The sequence below is a fragment of the Buteo buteo genome, chromosome 24, assembly GCF_964188355.1.
Source record: "Buteo buteo chromosome 24, bButBut1.hap1.1, whole genome shotgun sequence".
Taxonomy (NCBI): Eukaryota; Metazoa; Chordata; class Aves; order Accipitriformes; family Accipitridae; genus Buteo; species Buteo buteo.
Genome location: NC_134194.1, coordinates 6,488,795 through 6,498,432, shown reverse-complemented (window position 1 = coordinate 6,498,432; position 9,638 = coordinate 6,488,795).

Sequence of the window (9,638 nt, the reverse complement as noted above, 5' to 3'; positions counted from 1 at the left end):
AGCCTGCAACCCTCTGTCCCATGGGAGGAGAGCTCTGAGTAGGGAGAATCTGATTTTCAGAGGTGCCGAGCTCCCAGACTGGGGGCTAAGCTGCTCAACACCAAACAGTGGTCCCTGCTGGGTTGTTTGCCCGGTGCTCGGGTGCCCATCTGGGCTTGGCCAGGATTTTCACGGGAGCCCAGCGTTCACAACATTGATGCTTTTGGCCACTGGTCCGCTCACGTTAGTGACACAACTCAGAAAACACCAGCAGCGCTCCGTGCCATTGTCACAGGGGGATTTCACATCAGACCTGGAGAGTGAAAATAACTGCATTAACATGCTGCCAGCCTAACCACACTTTAAAGCCTGCCGTCCACCCCTCCTTTCCCCAGGAGTAGGCATATCTAGATTGTAAGAATAAAAGGCAGGGTTTTTTTGGAAGAAGTGATTAATTTTTCACATTGTTTCATTTCCTTCCCTGCATCTTAAATGGGCTTATCCCGCAAAGTCCCCAGTCTGTTTCCCGTTCGGGCTCTCCTGCCTGGGAGTCATGCTGCTGCATTGAAGTCGGCAAACACTGCAGGGAAAGCCTTAAATCCAAACAAAAATAACTGTACAGCACTTGCTTCTGCAAAGTTTTCAGTGCAGCAGGGCCCCATAATCACACAACCCCCCGGGTGTCACAGCAAGGTAAACAACAACAAAATAACTTCTTTTCTAGCAGCTTTGCTAAAACACTTTGGAAAAGGCTGAGCATCATTTAACACCAGCTGTGCCTTAGCAAGGCCAGGGAGGAACAGACATGCCACCTGCCCCCAGTGAGATTTTACTTAGCCTTTACATTAACATGTCCCACCATCTCCTGAAGTTAATTCTTTGTCCCCACCTTTTTACCTGCATTTTACCAGTCACCTCCCAGAGAGTTAATACAGAAGGACCAGCCCAGCTGCCAGTGCAGGTCCTGGCTCCGTCTCAAAGCCCTGCTCTCTTGGGTTAGTCCAAGTGGGTGCTCACTGGTTCTGCAGACACAACCTCCATCTTTTACCCTGCAACCACTTTTCTAACCCTATTGTATCAGCCTGGAGCCACTACCACCACCTCAGCCCTGCTTATCTCGCTCTCTGTGTGTGACAGGGCTGCAGAATGACTCAGAGGAGGGAAGTTAATGATTCAGCAGCGAGGCTGTGGCGAGCCAGCTTTTCCCCTTGGAGGCACGGAGGACCATTAAAAATCCTGGTGCGGCAGAGCCAGGCTCTGGCCTCGGCTGCCTGCCGGCGCTAGTTCTGTCACAGAAAAACTGCCCGGCACATCAGCCCCTTCAAACAGTTGTCAGAGGGGTCGTTTCAGGTGCCTCTAGCAGAAGGAAAACTCCTCCCCTCCACCCAGGGATGCTGTCATTACTCTGCTGCTTCATAACTGTCATCAAAGAAAATTACGTTGCACCAGACCACGGTTCAACGATGCAGTCGATGGTTTCAGGATTTACCCAATGCGAAGCGCTGCCGCCGCACAGCACGTTGCGCCGGTGCCGTATGAAACCACTTTGCCCGCTCGCGTCCTCTGCAGAGATGCCGAGGGGCCAGTTTTGGACTGGGAAGGTGTGTGCTGGGTGGGATGGGGTCTGCCCAGCCCACCCCAAGGTTACGTGGCTCCCAGCTGGTGTGAAGACCATCCCGCGAGCTCCAGTTTAACGGTGATCCAACCGCCCGGCGGTACTGGTCCCGCTGCAGGGCCGATTGCAGAACCGCAACTTCCACCGCTGAGAGGGTGAAGAAGGTTCCCGGTTGCTGCTCCCGTCCCCGGCTGTGCCCCCTCCTCACCTCCCGCTCCTGCCCGGCCTCGTGGGAGCCGTGATGGGGCGAGGGGTGACCCACGAAGCCAGCTCAGCTCCCCCCCCAACCTGCGGGATTTGTGTCCCGGCTTCATTTTCTCCTGGTCTGGTGAGCTGAGCTGGCTGAGGGAAGAGCCGGGGGGAGAGCCGGGCTGCCGTGCCCGCACCTTAACGGGGCCGAGGCACTCCGGGCTGTGCCCGAGCCCCATCGTACGAGCCCATTCCCCGGCCCCGGGCTCCGGCCGCCGCCGCCGCTCGGGAGAGGGCGCCGGTGCGACGCGGCTGCGGCCGCCGGGCCGGGGGGGGGGGGAGCGAAGGGGGGAACCGGAGGGTGTTTGAGGGGGTTCGGCAGCCAGCTGCTCCGGGCCGAGGTGCCCAGGGCGTCACTGGCTGCACCCCAAAACGCGGGTAGGGCAGCGCTGAGGCAGGCTGCCCGCACCCAGAGCCGCGGCCGCACTCATGCGCAAAACCTTCCCGGCTTCCAAGTTTTTAGCTGTGCTGGGCCAGGCCCTGGGGTTAAGGTTATTGGGGTGGGGGGAGTCCTGGAGACTCGCAGAAATCCCCTGGAGACGGCTTATGAGAGACACAAGAGCCCCCTGCGAAGGGCTTTACAGATTCCCGAGCTCCCTCCTGCTTCCTCCTCTTACGCCCGCCGGTTCAGTGACAGCAACTGGGAGGAAACGGTTTGCCGTGAGATATTTGGAAGGAAATCCACTTTGGTACTGCCACGGCCTCCCAGGCGAGGCAGCCAGCCAGCCAGGAGGCCGGCAGAGAGCAAAGGAAACCTGCGAGAACTTTTTTATCACAAGAAACGTAGAGACTGAAGTTGTAAACAACCCTCCCCCCATAAGGCTTGTTCCCACGCAAGCAAACGCGTGACAATGAAACTGCACAGCTCTGCCCCACTGACGGAGAAACTGCCATCCTCTACAGGGATCGCCGGTGCAGGTGTTCCCATTTCTGTCTTTGCAGGAACCTAGCCAGGTTCCCGTAAGGCTTTTGTACCATGTTGCAGAAGTTTGTGGCTTATTTTTAACTCGAAAACTTCAAGGGCGCCCACATGTACTTTCCTACCCGTCATGTGACGGCCCGTGCAGGATATGTGCACAGACAGGTCTGGTGCGCAGACAACGGTGGGTTGACACGTGGCCGCCAGCACCAAAATGCTGTGCCCTGGGACCGGGGAAAAAATGCAGCCATGCACCTGAGCCCAAGGAAAAGCAGCCTGGTCCCTCCAGAGCACGGCTTGGTGGGATGGATGGAGCACACCCTTGAATTTCCCCGGCAAGCAGCACTGTTGACTTTCTTTGGGGTAATGTTTGGGAGGGGAAGCTCCTGTGGGGCTGGGAGAGGAGGGTGCAGCTGGTGGCCCTGGCTTTGTGGCACTGGCATGTCACCCAGGTTTCCATAGCACCAGCATCCATAACACGGGGCCAAGGGGAGGGAAAGAAGTAGGTCAGACTGGGCTAACAATACTCAGACATGTCTCTCTACAGCTCAGACTGATCTGGGAAAGGGGGTGAAACGAAGGAGAAAGGGAGAAGGAAAAGAGAAAAAAAAGAAAAAAAGAAGGAAAACACAAAGTGCCCATAGTTTGAGCAATGCATTTCTTTCCCTCAGAAGAATAAGGACTTTTTAAAGCCACCTTTGTGTATCAGTACTGAGAGACCCAGACTAGCACCCACCTCCTGCCCATCTGACAACAGACTACAAGGGAATTCAAATGCTAATTTGGAGCCAGACTTCTCAATGGGTCTTTATTTCTGCAGCAGCTCCAGGATCAGAGCTCTGGGGAACCAGCCTGCTGGAGCTGTGAGGATGCTAGTCTCCAGACCAGTACTGTGGGATGCTTTCCTTTCCCGTCTCCATTCCTCATCCTGATTTTGTTACCCCCTCGTTTTACTTGTTTACATTCAAGTGACTTCAAGGGCAAGGAAAAAGAAAGGCAGGCACACTGGAGTTGTGTAACTGAAATAACGACAGTAGTGACCCATTTTATGTGCTGAGTCTGCAGAGGCCTCGCTGTCAACATAACAGGGTTTTGGTGCTTGCCTGCGTGCACTACAGTCATTTAGAACGATGTATCCATCAATGCCAGAACTGAGAAGAACATTATAGGCAGTAAGACCCAGAACCCTCTTGACTGGCGTAAACGTATGGACACACAGATCCGTGGGGTGTGTAACAGATCAAGATCAGAGGAAGGAGGAGTGTTTTGCTTGGGAGGAATCGGAGCGTCTAGGTGCAAGAGTGCAACCGTCACTGGAGAGTGTTGTGGTTTAACCCCAGCCAGCAACTAAGCACCACACAGCCGCTCACTCAGTCCCCCCCAACCCCACAGTGGGATGGGGGAGAAAATAGGTAAAAGAAGTAAAACTCATGGGTTGAGATAAGAACGGTTTAATAGAACAGAAAAGAAGAAACTAATAATGATAACACTAATAAAATGACAACAGTAATAATAAAAGGATTGGAATGCACAAATAATGCGCAGTGCAATTGCTCACCACCCACCGATCGACACCCAGTTAGTCCCCGAGCGGCGATCCCCCACCCCCACTCCCCCCAGTTTATACACTAGATGGGACGTCACCTGGTATGGAATACCCCGTTGGCCAGTTTGGGTCAGCTGTCCTGGCTCTGTCCTGTGCCAACTTCTTGTGCCCCTCCAGCTTTCTTGCTGGCTGGGCATGAGAAGCTGAAAAATCCTTGACTTTAGACTAAACACTACTTAGCAACAACTGAAAACATCAGTGTGTTATCAACATTCTTCGCATACTGAACTCAAACCAGCACTGTACCAGCTACTAGGAAGACAATTAACTCTATCCCAGCTGAAACCAGGACAGAGAGACTGAGATGGACTGGGGTGAAGAGCGTGACTGTGCCTGACCCGTGTCATACCTGTGGTTTGAGCACACTGCGTTTGGCTTGAACGCCAAACCGTCACAGAAGAGACGCAGCCATGGGTGGAGGCACAGGGTGTTTCAGACAGGCCTCTGAGAGCAGGACCCTCGCCCACAGGCAAATACTCCCTTTACATTAGCACAGGCCACAGCCCTATGCAGTAAAAACTATTCCTGGATTAGATAGTGGGGTAAAATCCAAGCAAAACCAAAGCCATCTGCCACTTTGTATGTTAGCAGGTCAAGAAAAGGGAAGCCAGGAAAATGCACACTCTAAGGTTACAATTTGCCTCATCTTCATCAGTTTTATACCTCCCAGCAATTATCAGTTGTAAGAGAGCACCAAGAATTCATCTTTCCCCTGGTGAGGGCAGAGCCACAGTATATACAAAGTGGACAGGGCTTAACATGCCCTTTTGTGAATGCCCTCCTTCCAAAGGAAAACTTACACATTTACTGTGGTAGCTCAGGAATGTTCATGCCCCGCTCTGGCCCCCACCAATGCTGTGCCTGACTCTGTGTTCGGGGATTTCCAGGGTTTAAGAGCTAAAGGTAAAAGTTAGGTAGGAAGAGCAAAAGTAGGGTCAGCACTCAGGAGGACTCTCAGAGCACTTCTGGAGTGAGAGAATAGAAGAGGAACTGTGCCAGCAGCATGTGCATCAGCTGTGTTGCTCTGACATTGCACTACCTGACAAGAGAAAGCTGGGTGACCCCAAACAGCTAAGGCAACATTACCTGCAAGGGGTGGAAGTCAGGAATCATCATGTCAGCAAGAACGAAACCAGTGAGCTGCTGTGGTCACTTCTCCTGAGCCTGCAGTTAGCAAGTGGCTAAAACAGGCTCCATTTCATGAACACGTGTGGCTAGAATAATGAGAGCTCAGGCACTGTGCTATCTGCCCTGACACAGATACCGCAGCACGCTCTCCTAAGACTGGACTCGGTCATCCCGCTGTAAAGTATTTACAGCTTTACAGCTCACTCTTGTTCTGGGAGGCCGTAAGGAAATGCAGACAAGGCTTGTTGCAAGGGTTGCAAATGGACACTTGCCCACCTCTCTCCTGATGGGTACATGGCTGAACTGCCAAAGAGCTGTAAATGTTTTGCCTGAATGAAGAAACCTTCTCAGAGAGCAGCCTGATGAGCTCAGTACAGCACTGCACGGCCAGATGGCTTCTGGATCAGAGCTGACTCATGCCCACCTAGCTCAGAGTCACACAAAACATGCAGATACCTAAAGTATGCTGGTGGAAGACACCTCTTCTACTGCTGTAACTGCATTCACAGCAAGGTAGCTAGCTGTGTTGGTATAAAGCAAAAGGTATTCTGCCAACTGCCTTAATTATAATGCTGCAAAACCGAAATGGTAACAGGCCTGAGTTACACTAATGAACAGAAAAGTATCAGGTCAGACAGGTGAACTCCCAGCTGAGCCCCAAGAGGATGTGATCACCGAGGGAGCAGAACAGAGGCAATTCTTCCATTCCCTTTTGACAAAGGATGGTGAGCGTAAGCTGTGGATAAGCTGGTGGTATAAAGGGAAGGGTGATAGATTCAAACACTACAGCAGTGGCCTCAGAGAGGAGGAGGGACTTGGGTATCTGCTTTTCACTAAAGCATTGTCTACCAACCTCTCCAATTGGTTTCCAGACCGGCTTGGCTTCTTAGTGAACTAAAGCTGGGAAACATGAGCTCTGCCCAGTCTCTGCTACAGACCACCATTTTCAGACTAATGAATAAAGAAAAAAAAAGTGAAAAGGAAGAAAGTAAAGGTAAAGTGTAACCAAAAAGCCTCTTAAATTGCCCAAAGCAAAAGCAAGAGGGAGGCTGCATTAGCAAAGCTGTGCATTGGCAGCATTAGCACATGATGAACGTGGCCATGTTATCTAATACAGTAGAACACGCATCATCCATATTTAATAGCATTTTTAGCTTGTATTTGTCACAGCATCACAATTAGAGGCTGTTTCTAAAGCCATGGGTAGGGACAGAAAGGTTATAATTGAGTTCTAGGGCTTTTGACTGGAGGTCACACATACAGAGAAACCTACAAAGCATTGGTAGTATAAGACTTCCATGCATTCCCTGTTTTCAGACCTCAGATGATAAAGCAAGTCAGCTGCTAGCAGTATTTGCTGAGAGTTAATCAGGTTTGCAGATTAACTCTAAGATCCTGAATTATACATGCTGATATGCAAACACAAGGAACATGCAACACACATAGCTGAGACATGAAGGATGAAGCTTATGATGGAGCCAGAAGAACAAATGGGTAACACCTAAGCTAGGAAAGAGAGAAATGGAAGGCGTATACAGCAATGGGGTCAGGATGGTGCGTAATGAGTTCTGTCATCTTTTCAGAGCAGGTATTTAAACTCTGATCACTGTTCTCTTCTCCCTGAAACGGCAAATGCGGACCGATAAAAGAATTATTGGTAATTGCTTTTTGCATTTGCAAAACCTAGTCAGAAATCAGCACCTGCATCACTTCCAGGCACGCAAAGTGTCTCCATATGCTTAGATGCCTATAAAACCCTTAAACCAGAGCTGCGGATTTTCTCATTATTTTCTTGCCCAGGAAAGAAACTTAAACAAGCTAACAAATAGAGATTTATGACTGGTACCAAACAGAATTGTCCTGAGCAGGTAGCCGGCTTCAAGGAAGAGCTTTACTTTGGTCCCGCTTAACATTTAACATGTCTACTCAGCTTTATGCATCTCTCTGCAGGTTGGACTGGTGCTTATGCTGTCCTGGTGCAGGTCTCTGCTCCCAGCCCCGCTTGCCATGAACTGTGAGGGAATTGGGGATGTTGGACAGGGGCTGTGTGACTATCTGGCAGATCATTTCTCCAGCAGATTTCTACCCAGGAGGCCACCTCTTTGCCCATTTTCTACCAGATGGACTGCAAAACCCAGCAGGCTGAGCTCGGCTTAGATTACAGCCCTCCCCAGGCTGAACTGAACAAGGTGAAATTTATCATCTGGGAATGCAAGTGGGAAAATGAGAGCAGCTCCTCTCCCCAGCAATCTGGGTGGCAGGTGGGCCTTTCCCCCTTCACAGGAACGGGCCAGTGAAATTCTGAAGTAGAACAAAGCCCTTTCAGAGAAAAACAAGTACCTGACACTGCAGCTCGAGTTGCTGACAGAGACACTACAGTTCAGCTGTGTCTGTTGGAGAGGAAGGTACAGGTGTTAGGCTGGCACCATAAAACAAAAAAGCCAGGTAAACTGATGATGCCAGAGTCCTAGAAGAAATCACAGATGCAAGACCTGGAAGTTTACATGTGTAAAATACATACATAGTTGTATCCTTGCTCAAGAAACCTAACAAAATCCTGCATCAGATGTTTCCAGCAAGATTTTTATGCCCCATCTCATTCTTTGCAAGCGCTCACATACCATGGGACTACCCCTACTTGCAAAAGCACTTACCAGGGATGGCCTCTCAGGAAAAGGGCTGCTGCTGTTAACAGTAACTCCACCGCAATTGTTAATTATTTTCATCTTTCAAAGACCGCACATATACGTTGGCTAATTATAACTCTTCTGATAACTATTTATGCCTTTGTTTGCCTCTGCTGTTCACAGCCACATTCTTCCCCTAGAAGTGGCTGTGCCCAACTTCCTCTTGGATACATCAAGTTTCAAGGCAGGCAGGTATTCTGCCTACACTTAACAGCAATTACATATTTGCAAAAAAGTCATATGACCTTTCTTCTAGTACTGGAAGACTATGCATGCAGCAGAACTTCTTCCCAGTGTGAACACAGGATGATTTTAATTTCCTAAGGGACCTCTAAAGAGAAAACTTAAGTCGGAATGCTGTTTGACTACAATAAACATACGACCAAGAAAATGTTGGGCAAACCAGGCTTTATTTATCACTGAAAATTAGGTAGCAAGAAATCAGCCAGCACAGCCCACTTCAAAGCCATGAAGTCACGTGGATCATGATGCGTAAACAGAGAGCCCATTTTCCATCATTATTCGAATGCAGTAATGGGGACTAAAAAGACCAATCAGCCTAATAAAATGACACATAGTAAACGTACCCCAGCGTACGATTATTAGTATACGTAATAAGAAGACAAAAATGATCATTAACTGTTAGAAATGCAAAGGCTTCAACGGGGATTAGCAAGGGGATTTGCTTTACACTAACCACGGGGTCAGAAACAAAGCTGTGAATAGATGCCACACCTCCACAGTCCTAAGGTCACCACTTATCTGTTCAATCGCACTGGCTCCCTTACAGCTATTTTAATCTACAGTTGTTTTAGCTAATGATTCGTTGCAACAATATTTTGCAGAGGGGATTGGTCCGGTTGGGTGTAGGGCGAAAGGACTGCAGGGCGCAGAGGGCGTGCGAGAGTGCGGCCATTCCCGCCACCCTGCTGGGGGATTTCCAGCCGGAGATCCAGCGAATAAACCTGCCTGCATCTAAGCCCAAACAAACAAACAAACAAACGGTCACTCTGAAAGCACGATCTGGAAAGCTCAGGGTTGGCAGATTTTCAGCCGCTGCGGTTACTATCCCCATTGTTCGCGTTTCCGCGCCAGGGCTTGCAAAAAACAAAACAAAAAACAAACGAAACCCTCATCTGGACGGTGCGCGGGCAGCCCGGGGAAGGCCTTGCCTTCCTTCCCCCACGGCCTGCCCGGCCGCCATCTCGGTGCTGGGCCTCCCGCCGGCCGCGCCTCACCCCACCCGGCCGTGCGGCGCCGCTCGCTCCTTCCCCCGCCGCCTCCGGGGCTGGAGAGACCCTGCCTGACCCCCCCCTTGCCCCCCCCGCTCCGCTCCTCCTCACGGCGGGGAGGCCTGCGGCCTAGTTCTCCTCAGGACGAACCCGACCAGGCCGCTCAGCGCCCGTCCCGGCGGGAGAGGGGGGGCCCCCCCCTCACCGTTCCCCCCCCCCCATC